The sequence below is a fragment of the Hyperolius riggenbachi genome, chromosome 8, assembly GCF_040937935.1.
Source record: "Hyperolius riggenbachi isolate aHypRig1 chromosome 8, aHypRig1.pri, whole genome shotgun sequence".
NCBI lineage: Eukaryota > Metazoa > Chordata > Amphibia > Anura > Hyperoliidae > Hyperolius > Hyperolius riggenbachi.
In genome coordinates, this window is record NC_090653.1 from 253,463,829 (window position 1) to 253,482,208 (window position 18,380).

Below are 18,380 nucleotides of genomic sequence, written 5' to 3' on the forward strand. Positions count from 1 at the left end.
GTGCCGTTCATTTGCCAAACAGCAGACGTTATTGCCCACAGTAACGTTATTATCAATAGCGCCCTACATATGCCAAACTGCAGAAGTTGTTTAACTGCAAAACAGTGAATGGATTTAATGGAACACTGTCAAGGTTAGGGTTAGGCACCACCAGGGGGGTCTTAGGGTTAGGTACCACCAGGGGGGTCTTAGGGTTAGGCACCTCCAGGGGAGATTTAGGGTTAGGCACCACCAGGGGGGTGGTTAGGGTTAGGCATCACCAGGGGGGTGATTAGGATTAGGCTCCATCAGGGAGGTCTTAGGGTTAGGGACCACCAGGGGGTGGTTAGGGTTAGGCACCACCAGGGGGGTGGTTAGGGTTAGGCACCACCAGGAAGGTGGTTAGGGTTAGGCACCACCAGGGGGGTGGTTAGGGTTAGGCACCACCAGGGGGGTGGTTAGGGTTAGGCACCACCAGGGGGGTGGTTAGGATTAGGCTCCATCAGGGGGGTCTTAGGGTTAGGCACCACCAGGGGGTCTTAGGGTTAGGCACCACCAGGGGGGGGTCTTAGGGTTAGGCACCACCAGAAGGGTCTTAGGGTTAGGCACCACCAGGGGGGTGGTTAGGGTTAGGCACCACCAGGGGGGTGGTTAGGATTAGGCTCCATCAGGGGGGGTCTTAGGGTTAGGCACCACCAGAAGGGTCTTAGGGTTAGGCACCACCAGGGGGTCTTAGGGTCAGGCACCACCAGGGTGGTGGTTAGGGTTAGGCACCACCAGGGGGGTCTTAGGGTTAGGCACCACCAGGGGGGTCTTAGGGTTAGGCACCACCAGGGGGGTCTTAGGGTTAGGCACCACCAGGGGGGTCTTAGGGTTAGGCACCACCAGGGGGGTCTTAGGGTTAGGCACCACCAGGGGGGTGGTTAGGATTAGGCACCACCAGGGGGGGTTTAGGGGTTAGGGATAGGTACAGAGAGAGTTCTGTGTGTTAACGCTAAATAACAATAAGGCTGTAACGTTAAAGAACAATAAGGCTTTAACGTTAAATAGCGACAAATGGATTAGCGGCAACACCAGGCGCCATTATTCACAGGCGCCATTTTCAGATGGATCCCATTCCCATAACTACACCTAACACTACATCCCCACCTACTCCTAACACTACCCCCCCCCCCCACCTATGCCTAACACTAACCCCCTACCCATAACCTTTGATGATATGCATCGCCGCTGTCCTGTCTCCCAACCACTATTTTTTAAAAGCCGGAGTCCAGCTTTAGTATAGTGAAACTCGGGCACCTGCCATTGCCGTAACTAAACCAGCGCCCATATTACCGCCGTGTAATAGCTCATAGCTGCAATTTCTACAGTGGCCTATGACAGTGCCCAAATGATCAATAATCTGCACCTAAATTAACTCAACTGAACTACTGACCTCCATCACTGACAATCTGATCATGTTTCTGGTGTCTCTAAAGAGAACCACTCACCAAAATGTGCTTTCTACCGCTGAGGGAGCGAAAATGTAAAAAGGTTTTCCCATATGCAGCAAGGCCGGCCAGCGCCTGCACATTACTTAAAGTGAACCTCCAGACTAAAAATCTACTTAGCAGAACTGAAAAGGCTTTGTGTTTCTTTAACAGTTTCACACAGTGACACACCCTGACTTGTGCACAGCAAAGTGGTTCAGCAAGTCACGGTTATAACAAGCATGTCAGGATTACTACTACTACTACTACTACTACTGTAACCCATTTATATACTGCTGGCACAGTTTCCCGCAGAGAGCACTGAACAAAGTCGCATTACTAAAGCAACAATACCAACACATGGTGTACTTTCATCTCCTGAAATGATCAACATTATTATTACTTAGTATTTATATAGTGCAGACATTTTCCAGTGCTGTACAACCAGGGCCAGTTTAGTGTAGCGTTGCACCACTCCCCCCCCCCCCCATTACCCCTCTGCTCCCTGGGGCCCTGCAAGTATAATAGTAGCCATAATTACCTATTAGTCCCGGCGGGTGAGCGGACGGGCACTCCGAGACACACTGTCTCCCTCCCACTGAATGACTTGGTGCATCACGTGTAAACACACGCCGGGTCATAGACTGGGAGGGAGAGTGCAGCCGCTGCCTGTCCGCTCACCTGCCGGGACCAACAGGTAATTATGGCTGCTATTATACTTGCAGGGCCCCGGGGAGCAAGCAGAATGTAGAAGGGATGGCGCTGCGGGGGCCTCAGCAGAGGTCGGGGCCCCTGGGCAATTGCTCCCTTTGCCTCTATGGTAGCGCCGGCCCTGTGTACAACTGAAGTGAGAAGAATGTGGAGGATGCCATATTTATTTCCTTTTAAACAATACCAGTTGCCTGGCAGCCCTACTGATGTATTTGGCTGCAGTAGTTTCCGAATACTACCAGAAAAATGCATGCAGCAGGGTGGCCAGGTAACTGGTCTTGCTTAAAAGGAAATAAATATGGCAGCCTTCATATCCCTCTCGCTTCAGTTGGCCTGTCCCTCAGAGGGGCTCACAATCTAATCTTTACCATAGGGCCCTGACACACCGTAGAGCTTTTGGCGGGTCATCCTCGTTTTTTAAAGAAAACGCTTCCACTGACTTACATTAAAATTGTGGTAAAATCGCAGTAATTGTGATTTTTTTTTTTAAAAATCCCAATCGTGGCAATTTTGCTGCGATTTTAACCACTTGAGGACCAGTAGTAAACCCCCTTAAAAACCAGGCCATTTTTCAATAAATAGGCCACTGCAGCTTTAAGGCATCGCTGCAGGGCCTCACCTGTCAGCACACAAGAAATCCCCCCCCCCCCCCTTTTCTCCCCACCAACAGAGCTTTCCATTGGTGGAGTCTGATTGCCCCCCCCCCCCCCATGTTTATTTATTTATTTATTGTAAATATTTTATTCGTTTTTTAAATAAAAATGTACATTTTTTCTTTATTTGATGCACCCCCCTCCCTCCCTCCCCCCGTCAGCCAATCACTGTGATCGGCAGTCATAGGCTTCAGCCTCTGACAGCGGATCACCCCTGAGCCAATGGAGGGGACAGCGGTGTCACAGGGCTGTCCCCAGTACAGCGCTGCCTTAGATCGCAGCGCTGTATGGAGTGAAAAGATGGCCATCGGTTTCACCGTCTAACAGTCTCCTAGTGGCAATCGCCGCTGGGAGACTGAAGGCGGGGCGGAGCTCCGCCCACCAATCAGAGATGTGTGTGCGATCTCCTGCAAAACAGGCCCGCCACTAAGCAGTCCTGGGGCTGCCGCCGCGTCCACGCCTATCAGCGCGATGCAGTCGGCAACTAGTCAATGTAAAAAATATAAATGACCCACCAAATGCTCTACGATGTGTCAGGGCCCTTAGTCATATCTATGTATCGTGTAGTGTATGTATTGTAGTCTAGGGCCAATTTAGGGGGAAGCCAATTAACTTATCTGTATGTTTTTGGGATGTGGGAGGAAACCGAAGTGCCGGAGAAAAACCCTCACAGAAACGTGGAGAACATACAAACTCTGTGCAGATAGTATATAAGAGAGAACAGAGGCGCCAAAAGGATAAAAGGGGTTTTAAATGAGCTTAAAAGCCAAAACTTGGTAATTAGAGGAGGCAGTGGTGGACTTACCTCCTCCAAGCAGACACAACACGACTGTACATTCAGTCTGTTTATTAACGAACTCCAGATAAAACAAAGCAACGCGTTTCACGGGTCAGTGCCCGCTTCCTCAGGCAATAGAAAAAGGAGTTACAGCATCTAGCAAAACAAACGACACTCAGCGCCTCTGCTAAGGGAGAGGCGCTGAGTGCCGTTTGTTTTGTTCTCTCTTATATAATATTGTATCCACCCTTGGTGGAGGGTTGTGACCCTTTCTACTATCTACAGAGAGCGACTTCTTATTCCTGAGTGGGGTCAGGATAATCTCCCCACCTGCCTTTACAGTGGTTGCCTATTGGTGACCCATGTTTGTGAGTATAACAACTATTACTCTTTGTCATTACCCCCTTTGTCAATACATACTACACTATTGGGGCTCTTGGTGTTCCTCTGTTTATCTCGTCTGTGCAGATAGTGCCATTGCTGGGATTCAAACCGGGGACCTGGCACTGCAAGACGAGAGTGCTAACCACTATGCCACCATGCTGTGATTGTATCAGGTGAAAGTCTCAGCAGTTAGGCAGTTAGTCATGTTGGTAAATCCTCCGGGGATCGCTGCTGCAGTCTACATTGCCTGCTGAATAGGAGAGAACCCCGGGGAGATGGAAGTATTTCTGACTTGCATGCAAATTAACCGCAAATTGTATGCATCTCAGATTTGGGCCAATCAAATGCGCTTCCTGTTTTGTCTCTCCAATTGGCATTAGGCGGTCCTGGGGCTACTGTCGTGGTCACGCCCATGGGTGTTACCCAGTCTTAAGGTAGTTAATAGAACATAAGTAACAAAGAAAAAAAATGTCGTTTTTATTTTCAGTTATAACCTTTTTTTCTAACTGCATAACTCTCTAACATTTGCAGCTTATAAACTATACTCTGTATTTTAAACTATGAAACAGAGCAGATCTAACGACCCTTTGAGCTTCCCTGCAGTAAAATCTTATCTGCAGCTGTCTTTGACTGTTTATTTGATGTATAAGTGCTTCAGAAAACAGCACTGTAGCCGACTAAGTTAGTCAGAGAGCTCAGAGAAGCTCTTTTGAATAGATAACGAGTAAAAGTTTCTTAAAGGGATACTGTAGGGGGTCGGGGGAAAATGAGTTGAACTTACCCGGGGCTTCTAATGGTCCCCCGCAGACGTCCTGTGCCCACGCAGCCACTCCCCAATGCTCCGGCCCCGTTTCCGGTTCACTTCTGGAATTTCAGACTTTAAAGTTGCCGTTGCCTGCATTGCCGTGTCATCGCTCCCGCTGATGTCACCAGGAGCGTACTGCGCAGGTACACACCACACTGGGCCTGCACCATACACTCCTGGTGACATCAGCGGGAGCGAGGACAAGGCAACGCAGGCGCAGTGGTTTTCAGACTTTAAAGTCTGAAATTCCAGAAGTGAGCCGGAGCATCGGTGAGTGGCTGCACGGGCACAGGATGTCTGCTGGGGACCATTAGAAGCCCCGGGTAAGTTCAACTCATTTTCCCCCGACCCCCCTACAGTATTCCTTTAACTTTTCCTGTACTGGAAACAATATGAGACTCATATCTTTGCTACTAATGTTCTGTTTCTTAGCTGTACTACACATACAAATCATATCATACGTTTTTTTTTCACTTCAGATTCCCTTTCGGAGTTCTGTCATGACTCCTGATCAGCGAGTGGTCAACTGATAAGCATATAGCTCTCGGCAGCTGCCTTCTCTTGCTTGTCTGGGGCTGGATAGTGTATGGGTTAAGGGCTCTGCCTCTGACACAGGAGACCAGGGTTCAAATCTCGGCTCTTCCTGTTCAGTAAGGCAGCACCTATTCAGCAAAGAGACCTTGGGCAAGACTCCCTAACACTGCTGCTGCCTATAGAACGCATGCTAGTGGCTGCAACTCTGGTGATTTAAGTGCGCCGGGAGAAAAGCACAATATAAATGTTATTGGGGGGGGGTGAGGGTGTGCTGGCGTTACCTGGCAGTTCTCGGGTGCTGGAGCTGTATTTGTAGTACAGGTTCTCCCCGTGGTCAGTACCGCTGTGTTTCAGGGTCCGGATGGACAGCAGGTGGTCGGCCCATTGCTGTGCGGAGCGGCAGAGCTCTCGGCTCAGCTGAAGAGGGGGTGCTCCATGCTTCTTCCTGTAGGCATTATGGGCGGATACAAAATCTCTCTCGAACTGGTTTCCTTCATCACCTGAAAGATAGAAAACCGGGTCAGTGAATACATCATCAAAACAATAGTACATAGCAAGGAAATGAGCAGCGCTACTTAAAAACAGACTAGTGCCTACCTGCAAAAGAGTGCAAGCCCCACTTATGGGGACGAATACACACCGAGCATACACATGACCTGTCTACCACTAGAGGAGGATGTTGGTTTCCATTAACAGCTTGCATGCAACCTATTAAGTACTCATCCCTCCCACTGCGAAGAAGTCAATCCTCCATGGGAGGAGCCTAACACTAACTAAATCCTAACCTATGTATATGCATAGCCCGGGTGCGGCTAATCAAATAAAATCAAAAATTGTCGATCATCAAAACAAGACTCTCTCCAGGATAAGATTTCCAGACATCGTTGCTCTATTCCACTTATGTTTACATTTAAAGGCAGGGCTGGATCTCTGCAAAGGCAGAGAAGGCTGAGGCCTAGGGCAGTAATCTGCAAACTTAGCTCTCCAGCTGTTGAGGAACTACAAGTCCCACAATGCATTGCGAGAGTCTGACAGCCACAGTCATGATTCATAAAGGCAAATGCATTGTGGGACTTGTAGTTCCTTAACAGATGGAGAGCCAAGTTTGCAGATCACTGGCCTAGGACAACCATTGTCCAACAGTAGAGAGTGCCGTTATAAAAGAATTATAAACGTTCAATTAGGATTGGCCTATCAATGACAAATTTTACCACCTCCATGTATTAGGAGGGTCAACAGATAATGAATACAATAAGCAGATTGTGTAGGAAAACCCTCATACTATATGGAGGTGGTTAAATTGGTCAGTGATTGGCCAATAATAAGGGGTGTACCAGGCTTAAAGCGACACTGTAGATAGAAAATAAACACATTGTTTCACTTACCCGGTGCTTCCCCAAGCCCCCAGCAGCCGTCCTGTCCCGCGCCGCTTCTCAACGAGCCTCCGTTCTCCCGCCGCCAGCTACATTCGGTTTCGCCGCCGGGCCACTGCGCCTGCACGCCTCTGGCCATGTGTATCCTTTCTTCGCGTTCCCCGCTATTGCAGAGGGGAAAGCAAAGAAAGGATACGCTTGGCAGGGCTGCACTGGCGTCGACTTACAAGTCGAGGTATGGGACCGAGCGGCGGCGGGGGAGCGGAGGCTCGGGCAGGCCCGGCGCGGGACAGGACAGCTGCTGGGGGCTTGGGGAAGCCCCAGGTAAGTGAAACAATGTGTTTATTTTCTATCTACAGTTCCGCTTTAAGGGGCATTTGATTTTAACCTACACAATCTGCTCATAATATTATCAGCATTATTATAATTTAGTAGTTATATAGCACTGACATATTACGCAGCACTGTACAGAGTACATAGTCATGTCACTGACTGACCTCAGAGTAGCTCACAGTCTAATCCTACCATAGTCATATGTCTATGTATGTACAGTATGCATAATATCTATGTATCTATGGTGTAGTGTATGTATTGTAGTCTAGGGCTAAATTAGGGGGAAGCCAATTAACCTATCTGTATGTTCTTGGGATGTGGGAGGAAACCAGAGTGCCCAGAGGAAACCCACGCAGACACAAACATTCAATCTAGTGCCCTGGCTGGGATTCATACCGGGTCCCCAGCGCTGCAAGGCGAGAGCGCTAATCACTATGCCACTCTGCAAAATCTGTTGACTCTCATACTGCATGGAGGTGGTAAAATTAGTCAGTGATTGCTCCATCAAAATTGGATGTGTGTATGCATCCTAAAACAATGACAGCCTACTTATTCTCTTATGATTAAGATAAATGGTTACAGTTTGATTCATTAAACTGCTCTGCGCACAAGCAGCACGGTATAAGATTAGCTACATGCGGGTCCTGCCAGCCTAGCATGCGCTCTTTAGTTACACCCGAGCCTTCTAAATGCTGCGCAATAGTGATATAGCACAACATTTCACTAGTGCGGCTGCTTAAAGCCGAATAGAACCCAGAATTTCTTCATTGCTCTAAAAGATTATTTACAGCATATAATATATTAACACAATTTTTTTTTTGTAAAACAGCATTCAAAGGGTTACATCACAGGGCTGACTCTTTCTTCTGCAGGGAGAACCCGCATCCGAACTGCGTATACCGTATATACTCGCATACAAGCCGAATTTTTGACCCCCAAAAAGGGGGCCAAAAGTTGTGTGTGTGTGTGTGTGGGGGGGGGGGGGGGGGGGGGGGTCGGCTTGTATGTGAGTCTTGGGTGGTCTTGGGTGGTGGTGGTCCACGGCGGTGATACACGGAGAGCAGAGCGAGAGGGGCACCCGAAGTAGAGGAAGCGGCCGCCGGCTGAACAGGTAATAGCAGCGGCGGCCGCGGAGGGAGCTGCGGGCGGGGACTTAGGGGGGAATCACTATACTGGGCACTATACTGGCTATACTGGGCACTATACTTGCTATACTGGGCACTATACTGGCTATACAGGGCACTATACTGGCTATACTGGGCACTATACTGGCTATACTGGGCACTATACTTGCTATACTGGGCACTATACTGGCTATACTGGGCACTATACTTGCTATACTGGGCACTATACTGGCTAAACTGGGCACTATACTTGCTATACTGGGCGCTATACTGGGCATCATTATACTGGCTATACTGGGCACTATACTGGCTATACTGGGCACTTTACTGGCTATACAGGGCACTATACTGGCTATACTGGGCGCTATACTGGCTATACTGGGCGCTATACTGGCTATACTGGGCACTATACTGGCTATACTAGGCACTATACTGGCTATACTGGGCATTATACTGGCTATACTGGGCACTTTACTGGCTAAACAGAGCACTATACTTGCTATACAGGGCACTATACTAGCTATACTGGGCACTATACTGGCTATACTGGACACTTTACTGGCTATACTGGGCATTTTACTGGCTATACTGGGCACTTTACTGGCTATACTGGGCACTTTACTGGCTATACTGGGCACTATACTGGCTATACTGGGCACTTTACTGGCTATACTGGGCACTTTACTGGCTATACTGTGCACTATACTAGCTATACTGTGCACATTACTAGCTCTACTGGGGCACTAGCACTACCTACCAATACTGGGTCACTATACTAGCTATACTGGGCACTTTACTGGCTATACTGGGCACTATACTAGCTATACTGGGCACTATACTAGCTATACTGAGGCACTACCTACCCATACCGGGCACTATACTAGCTATACTGGGACACACTGGGGGGGGGATCACGTGGCCTGCACCAATTCAGCATTTCCTACCCCCGGCTTATATGGGAGTCAATCATTTTTCCCTGTTTTTTTAGGTAAAGTTGGGGGGGGGTCGGCTTATATGCGGGTATATACGGTAATCTTATCTTGTGTACACATTCTTTACTTGATACATTTATGTAAACATTCTCTGGCTGTGCAGGGCTGATGAGTGCTGAAGTGAAAAACAGATCAAAAATCACTGCTGGCAGCATTTACAACAGAATGACAACACTTATAAATAAAATGCACCAGCAGCTTTCAAAGTAAATTCACTGAACTTTGGGAAGTTATAATATCTAAAGGAATATTAATACTTGTGCACAAAAGCAAATATGAGAATTGTATGGGTTATAAAAAGTAGGAAAACACGTTTTTATTGAAAATTTTGTCAGAGTTTTAAACCGCTTATTGTAGCAGTGGTCGTGCTAGTGAAGCATGTGGTCTGTTTAGCGCAGTTTCATGAATCAACCTGTATATCAGCCGATATGCTCACAAATTTTAACGTGATCACCATTTAAAAAAAAAAAAAAAACAACGATTTGCTGGCGTGTTATAAATAGGGAGAGTCTTCAACAGATGGTGTTTGAGACATCTGACATTATGGTTTCCTTGTAACCCCCCCCATGTTATTTGGCGATGTCCTTGCAGCGTACAGATGTGCGGTTGGATCGGAGCAGCAGAGTCTCCAGTAAACGCCCTACATCCTTCTTGTGACACTGTGCGCCAGATATGGGCTTCCCCCACTCCATTCCAATCCCCCCAGTCACTGAATCACCACATTGTACTCTGTGGAATCTGCACGCTGACTGCTGGCAATGTACAGAACATGGATGGAACTCTCCTCGTCCCCCATCCACTCCGACGCACACACATTTCTGTCATGCATTGCACTCGGCCCCCAGCGTCACTGTCACACCAAGGAGGGACAGAGTACCCAGCAAGCTCACGGTGAACTAGAACTCCCAGGAGTGTGTAAGGGTCTGAAATAGTGGCGTAGCAATAGGAGTTGCAGAGGTAGCCACCGCATCGGGGCCCTTGGGTCAGAGGGGCCCCGTAAGGCCCTCCCTCAACTGCAGTATTAGCTCTTTACTAGTCCTGTGCTTGTAATAATCACTTCTATAGATGCTTTGAATGAGAATAATCATTAACAAGCTGCTCTTTATGCCCTTCTTGCACCTCTGACAGTGTGGTTGTCCTTGGCAGGTTTTGGTCAACTTCTATGTATAAAGTGCTGGGGGGGCATGTATAACTCGCACTGGGGCCCCTAGCTCCTAAGCTACGCCACTGGTCTGAAAAGGAGCAAAACGCCTTCTTACTAAGAGGATGTGAAAAACAGAAGTTTGCCTTCTTAAAACAGAAAGTACGGCAGAGTCCCCAGTGTCCAGCACCGGCAGGGATTGCCGGATGCCGGATACGTGTGCTTGTCGGTTACTTGAGCAGCCGGCATAAACAGCACAACCACACCCCCCCCTCCCCAAAATCCTTACCAAGCCTCCAGTGACATCCTTGCTGCAGCACCTAACAGGCTTCCCAAAGCATGGACGCCCGTTGTCACCTAGCCTGCATTGGGTCAGGTGACACGCCCGCTTGCGTGCACAGCTGCCAGAAGCCGCTAGGTGCTGCAGGAAGGTGGCTAGACGTCGCTGGAGGCTCGGTAAGGGTTTTAAAAGCATCTAAACCCACCAAAAGCAAAGTCCCCGTTACCCTTCAGGCATGCTGGTTTGTTGAGACTTCTGGTTGTCCGAGTTCCAAACAGGGACTTTGCTGTATTTGCGATTATTCAGGTTGGAATGAGCTCTGAGGTGTCCCACAATGCATCACCGCTGAATGTGCAAATCATCCCTTTGTTGTCCCTGATAGCTAAACACACCTCCAGAACTCTTGGTGTTTCAACCCCATAGAGCCATATTAATCCATGCCATGCACTGATGAGGATCAGCCAATCCAAAATAGTCTGTATGTCTGTTGGATAATTGTGGCTCTGTACAACGAACAAGCTAACACATCATTGGATTCCAGCTTTTCTGGAGGTGTAGTTAGGCTTTCAGTGACAAAGGGATGATTTGCATATGCAGCAGTGATGCATTGTGGGACGCCTCATAGGGCCCCCTCAGTATAGATGGCCCCTCCCCCTTCCCTCTAGTATATGTAGCCAGATGACTCCTCCCCCTTTCCCTTCAGTATAGGTATCCAGAGGACTCCCTTAATCCCACCCTTCCCTTTCAGTATAGGTAGGCAGCTCGCCTTCACACCGCAGCAGCCATCAGTGTCACTCATTTCTCAGCTCGTCTCCAGTGCAGAAGCTTCCTCTTCCTTTCCGTCTCCAATGCTGCCCAAGTCCATAGCCGCCGGCCACAATGCAAACGTGCACAGAGAGCAAGGTGGCTGCTGCACAGGCGGCTAAGCAGCAGAGTACGGCAGTCAGACGCTTGCCTGATCTCCCTGCATTGCAGCATTTGCAAGCTTGCAAATGCTGCACCAGTTTAGCCTACTTCTTTGGTGCCCTTTCTCCTGTGGTGCCCTAGGCCATTGACTGAATGGCCTTGGCATAAATCCGGCCCAGCTCATAGGCTCACTCTTAAAGGGGAACTTAAGTAAGAGGTATACGGAGGCTGCCATATTTATTTCCTTTGAATCAATACCAGTTGCCTGGCAGCCCTGCTTGTCTATTTCTCTGCAGTAGTATCTGAATAACACCAGAAACAAGCATGCAGCTAGTCTTGTCAGATCTGACTTTAAAGTCTGAAACACCTGATCTGCTGCATGCTTGTTCTGGGGCTATGGCTAATAGTATTAGAGGCAGAGGATCAGCAGGGCTGCCAGGCAACTGGTATTGCTTAAAAGGAAATAAACATGGCAGCCTCCATATACCTCTCTCTTCAGTTCCCCTTTAAGAAGGCACATTTCTGTTTTGCATGGCATTTTAGGTAGAGTGCTTTTTGGTCCCTTTCAGCCCCTTCCACACTCCTGGGAGTTCTGGTTCACCATGAGCATGCTGGGTAATCTGCAATCTATGACTGTTATCCTACTTCTACTGAAGTCTGCCCGCCTAACATCGGTCATCAATGTAGCAATAGCAAAATGCATTTCTTAATGTTCTGTACATACTGCAAAGCTTACATTGATGTACTTCCTTTTCCTGAGGAAACCTTCAGTAGAGAAATGTGTCATGTAATAGACTGTATCTTTTAGGTAAAAAACAGTTGAGTGGAGTGGCACTCACAAAAAGTGGGGACTGGTGTGCCCAAGCACAAAAGACCCTCGTACTCCAGGGTCCACTATCCAGAAAAAAGATGAAGGCTGGCACCACCAATAAGTATTTATGCTCTTTTTATTGCATTAGCAAGATGTCAACAAGCTTTGCTGGGCTAATGGCATTAGCCCAGGAAAGCTTTCTGACATCATGCTAATGAAATTAAAAAAAAGCATAAATACTTATTGGTGGTGCCAGCCTTCATCTTTTAGGCTCATTCCACATAAAGTCAGTTGAGCGCTGTGGTGAGGCATACAGTACAATGAAAGCCTGCCTCACTGCCACAGTAAATGCACATGTTGCTCGGGTAACACCGAGGATACCCGCCTCATTCAATATCTAAAGCACCATAGGAATTTCATTGCATCACAATGGGGTGAGATTGTCTTTTGCGATGTAACGCAACGGACTTGGTGTGGAGGTGTCACCTTACCCTCCCTGGTGGTATGATTTCTACCTGATTTTAGGGTCTAAAAGCGGTACCTCCCTGGAATCCAACGCTGCAGTTCTCCCTCCGTCCTCTAGGTGGCACTGTAACCCTATAGTGAGATTGCCGGCTGTTGTCATGACGACAGTCAGCGATCTCAGCAGGGGGACGCAGAGCGTCCGTGGACAGAGACAGAGGACTGGCCACCAGCATCTGGATTGCCCGGGAGGTGAGTGAGAACGCCCGCTGCGTGCAATGCTCTGCATGCACCTCCCGCGGCTACCACGAGTATAGCTCGGGGTTATCGCTCTGAGCTGCGGTTTTCCACCCCAAGTCTAGCTCGTGGTTAGTGCTAAGGAGGTTAAAGTGAACCCGAGGTGAAAAACTGATGAGATAAACAATTGTATTTTTCCTCATACTCGTAAAAATGAGTTTTAAGATATCCCATGGTTTTATATTTAAACATTTGCAAACTAGATTTGAATGTTTTGTTGCCTCTGCTCAGTGGCAGCCTAATAAGTGTCCTTAGAAAAAGGTCAATAGTTTTAGCTCTTCCAGCCATCAGAAGCTGTATTCTGCCAGGAAAACTTTTATGGCTGTAATTTGCTTATCCGTGTTGTTTACTAGATTCCTGACAAGACAGAAGCTGTCACTTCCATGCCTAGAAATTAACTCTTTCAAACAGCAAAATAAAGCAAGTAAAACTACTTTTTTTGTTGTTGTACCCATGTTCCCCTTGTCTTATTGTGCTTTGTAAAGCACTGCAGAATATGTTGGCGCTATATAGATAAAAAAATTATAATAAAACAGCTTGGTTAATATGATTTGCACTGTACACACACATAATTATCTCATGTCACGTGTCGCCTCGGGTACACTTTAAAGTGGTCCGAAACTCTGACATAACATTCAATAAAAAGGTGTTTTCCTACTTTTTATTACTCATACAGTTATCACATTTGCTTTTGTGCACAAGTAAAATTGTCTGTTTACAAATTACAAGTTTCCAAAGTGTAGTTTATCGTACCCTGAAAGCTAACATTGCATTTTATTCAAACTGCTTTTTAGTATATATTAACATCTTCTAATAAGCTTTTCAACTGTGTGTGTGTCTGCCTGAAGCACAGAGACTTGTTACACTATGTATACACACATTGTAACAACATTGTAATTTAAACAAAGATACTGTTATCTACAGTTTGGATGCGGATTGAAGCGGATTAGCAGGACAAAATGCTTTTGTTTAACCATTTCAGTGATGTTCTGCTAAAAATGTGAGGAATCTTTTAGAGCAAAGTAGAAATGCTGGCTTTCAGACCACTTTAATGCAAAAAACTTTGTCAAAAACAAACATTGGAAAACTGATCGACTTAAATATAGACCAAGGGTAGTAAAAAAATAAACAGACAAGTGTGGTATCCTATTATGTCCCCCATATAACATGAGGCAACGTGCATGGTTTCAAAGGAAATACATTTGGCAGCCTCCATATCCCTCTCACTTCAGCTGTCGCTGCTCTAGCGTATGTGCGCAGAAAAGGTTAATCTACTTCTGTAGCAAACAATAGCAGCAGGTTGCTTTCTCCAGTCTGGTATCCTGTTAGGCCGGGAATCAGTCCTGAACTTTTGTTTGCATATTACATATTCAGCGGAGTTTGGAAGTGTCACAGCGGTTTCACAAGTACGAGGTGTATGGAAGGTGTGACAGTGTGATATGCTTCCCCCCCCCCCCCCCCCTTCCGATATTTTATTTTTTTTATTACAGAGCATAGCCTTTCAGGTCCACAGACATATCTCGTTCATTTCCCAGAAGGAGGGTCAGCTGAAGGGCTCTCCAACAGTCAGGGAGTTCACAGTGACTAATCCTGCTGGACTTCTGGAGGATTTTCCAGCCTGGCTGCCAGGGATTTGCTTTATAGGAGGGCACTGAGCCCAGATTTTTAGGACGGCCACGCTGGGTCAGGTCTAGGGTAGCCGAACGGGAAGGGGGGGGACTTCTCACGAATACTCATTCTATCCGGGCTCACAGCTATGACACAGCACAGGCGCTCCCCATACATTCCAACATCTGACTCTACAGCAATAAATCGGTTATGGTTCATTTGTGTGCAAGGCAACTGCAACTGAGGACCAAATTTGTAAACACTAACCATACATGGGTTGATAATTGGCCAATGTGACTAGCAATTCATTGCTCCATGATTGGAAAAGGATACTGAATGGTACCAATCGATTCTACCACCATGTGTCACTTCAGCAGAAACGGAGAATTGACAGAACCCTGAGGTCGGCTTCACACTGCAGATTGGCTGCAGCGGGCCGCGCCGCACAAAACAGGCCATTGGATACACGTTAGTACATGGTAATCCCTGCCTGGTAGTTATGGGTCGTTCGCGAACGAGCCGGCTCTAAGAGCCGGCTCTTTGCTGCGAACGACAAGAGCCGGCTCTCAGTTTTGAAAGAGCCGATGCCTCAGCCGCCCCACACAGCTCTGGTTTGCTGTGTAATAAAGGGCGCTGAGGCATGCTGGGAGACGTAGTCCTCCTCGTGCAGCTTGTAGGAGTGTATGGGGCAGAGCAGAGCAGTAACAGGAGGGATTGCCCGAGCGAGAGAAGCAGTCTGGAGTTGTCATGGAGATGGGGGCGGGGCTTTTACTCCGATTCTGAGTGGCGTCTAGCGATATTTAATGAAGAGCCGATTGAGAGCCGTAAGAGCCGGCTCTCTAATGGGAGCCGATTCAGAAGAGCCGATTCTCCAAGAAGAGCCGGAATTCCCATCACTACTGCCTGGCATGCAGGTAACAGGAAGTGACGCTCACCTCCTGTTGGGCAATTGATGACGTGCGCAGAAGTGTATTGCTAAAATACGCTTAGACGCATGAGTGATGCTAAAAACAGGTTTTTTTAAATACAACGCGTGTTACCATAGACTTACACAACTTCCGGTCCAATGCAGATCGCCGTAGGAGCCGCGCTGTAACAGATATGTGCTTGTGTTATATAGGGCACTTCCAGCGCAGCGAACGGCAACTTGGGGAGTGTGAACTGCGCCATGGACTTTCGTTAGGCTGAGGTGGGGTGCGTTAAATTTACCACACCACCCCAGTGTGAAAGGACCCTAAGGGCTCGTACCTGCCTCACGATTTTGTGCACCATTCTTCTGATGACAGGTGATTTTTAGAGCACCTTGTAACCGTTAACGTGATCTCGCAACGTGGGTACAAGTTCGAGATTCGGAGGGCAGCAGTAAAGCACTGTGATAACGACTGTAACAGCGGATTGTATCTAAAACCCCAGACGGCTCCCGCGCAGTGCTGTGATCGTTTGAAACTCCACCCATCGTGTGCCGTCACGTGTTCCCACGGGCAGGAAGATGGATCGGGAAACACTCGTCGCCGGGGGGACGTCTGACTAAACCGGCTGGGACTTTAGTCAGATGGGCATGTGGGGTGGAGAATGATTTCTCTGGCAGCTGAAACTTCCTGTTCACTGGAAGCCTGTGGCACTTTGCGCGAGAGTCATCAGGAAAGTTTAACCACTTGAGGACCCACCCTTTACCCCCCCTTAAGGACCAGCGCTGTGTTGAGTGATCTGTGCTGGGTGGGCTCTGCAGCCCCCAGCACAGATCATGTAGCAGGCAGAGAGATCAGATCACCCCCCTTTTTTCCCCACTAGGGGGATGATGTGCTGGGGGGGTCCGATCTCTCCTGCCTGCATGTGGCTGGCAGGGGGGGCACCTCAAAGCCCCCCTCCGCGGCGAAATTCCCCCCTCCCTCTCCTACCTGCTCCCCCCCGAAGATCAGGGCTGCACAGGACGCTATCCGTCCTGTGCAGCCAGTGACAGGACGTCCCCTGTCACATGGCAGCGATCCCCGGCCGCTGATTGGCCGGGGATCGCCGATCTGCCTTACGGGGCTACTGCGCAGCAGCGCCGTACAATGTTAACAAAGCGTATTATTTTCGCTTGTGTTTACATTGAGCCTGCGAGCCGCCATCGGCGGCCCGCAGGCTATTCACGGAGCCCCCCGCCGTGAATTGACAGGAAGCAGCCGCTCGCGCGAGCGGCTGCTTCCTGATTAATCAGCCTGCAGCTGGCGACGCAATACTGCGTCGCTGGTCCTGCAGCTGCCACTTTGCCGACGCGCGGTATGAGTGCGCGGTCGGCAAGTGGTTAAATATCCGATATGATGGTTATAATCGCTGCGTGCCGCAAAACATTGTTTTAAATCACACGTCATGATATCTCAGAAACGATTGCCCGTCGCGCAAAAATCGTGTAAAAAGTTGCGTCATGGGTACGAGTCAGAGAAAACCTGTAACAAAAGACGCCCCTCTGGGGGATACTTACCTCGGGAGGGGGAAGCCTCTGAATCCTAACGAGGCTTCCCTCGTCCCAGGAATCCAGCACTGCGACCCAGAATACCGGGGAGTTAAGTATTTAACTACCACGATCCTGCACAGACGCAATTGCGGCTCTTTGTTCAGACTAAGGTGGAAATAGCCGAACCCGATAGACCCGCTCTACTGTGCCGGCGCGAGTCCTTTGCACCTGCACAGTAGAGCGGATCAATCAGGCACAATGAAGAGCCGCTACTACGCAGGATCGCGGTAGGTAAATATTGCCGCTCCTGCGCAGTAACTGTCAGGCTTTCTCCAGGAAGTTTTGGGGGGAGCCAACGCTGGTTTTCCCAAGGCTATAGAGGACGGGGACCCTGAGGCTTCCTCCCCCTAAGGTAAGTATCTCCCAGAGGGAGATTTTTTTGTTACAGAGTCTCTTTAAAAGGTAACCAGAGCTGAAAATATAAAGAAGTTATACATACCTGGGGCTTTCTCCAGCCCTATACGGGCTGATCAATCCCACGCCGCCATCCTCCTCTGCCCGCAGCTACGAGAACCGACTCTGCGCTGATCCGTCAGTCGGAGCCAGTCTAAGCGTAGCAGAAGTGCGCTCTTTGCGTATCTCTGCAGGAGTGTATGGATACGTAGAGGGCGCACTTCTCCTGCGTGGGCCGGCTCCGATGACGTCAGTGACAGGAGCCCGTTCTCGTAGCTGCGAGCAGCGGTGAATGGCGGTGTGGGATCGATCAGCGCGTATGGGGCTGGAGGAAGGCCCAGGTATGTATAACTTCTTTTTCATTTTTTTAGCTGGGGTACATCTCTGGTACCCTTTAAGATGGACCTCCTTTAGGACCATGGTCTCATTAATTTAGGTGATTATAAAGTCACAGGAAAACTCATTCCTTTAAGACGCGTTGAGATTCTCCACAACTTCCTGGCTGGAGTGTTACCCGATATAGCCCTGTTTAAAGGGCACAAATGATGGAATGTATAGCTGCTGTCTCCTCCCCAGCATACATTACAGATGGCATTCCTGAGCACTCTATATATAGTGTAACCATATCGCTCTGGCCACACCATTGAGTAACACACTCCAGACTGCTTTGTCACCTCCAGGAAGAGGCGGGATTATCTTACTAATCATGTGTCATTTCCTCCTATCCAGGCCAGGAACCCTCTTCATAAAGACATCTGTGGTGTTCTAAAGTACATGTCTCACTAGCGTAGGGGTGTCCAAGCTTTTATGCCAAGGGTCATATTGCTGTTCTTGGGTAGGGATGATCACA

The 18,380-nt window shown here is 48.5% G+C and overlaps 1 pseudogene; it reads right to left on the reverse strand.

The window, feature by feature from the left end:
* The window catches only part of LOC137527762 (uncharacterized), a 205,656-nt pseudogene that overhangs the window by 72,584 nt on the left and 114,692 nt on the right, over positions 1–18,380 (reverse strand).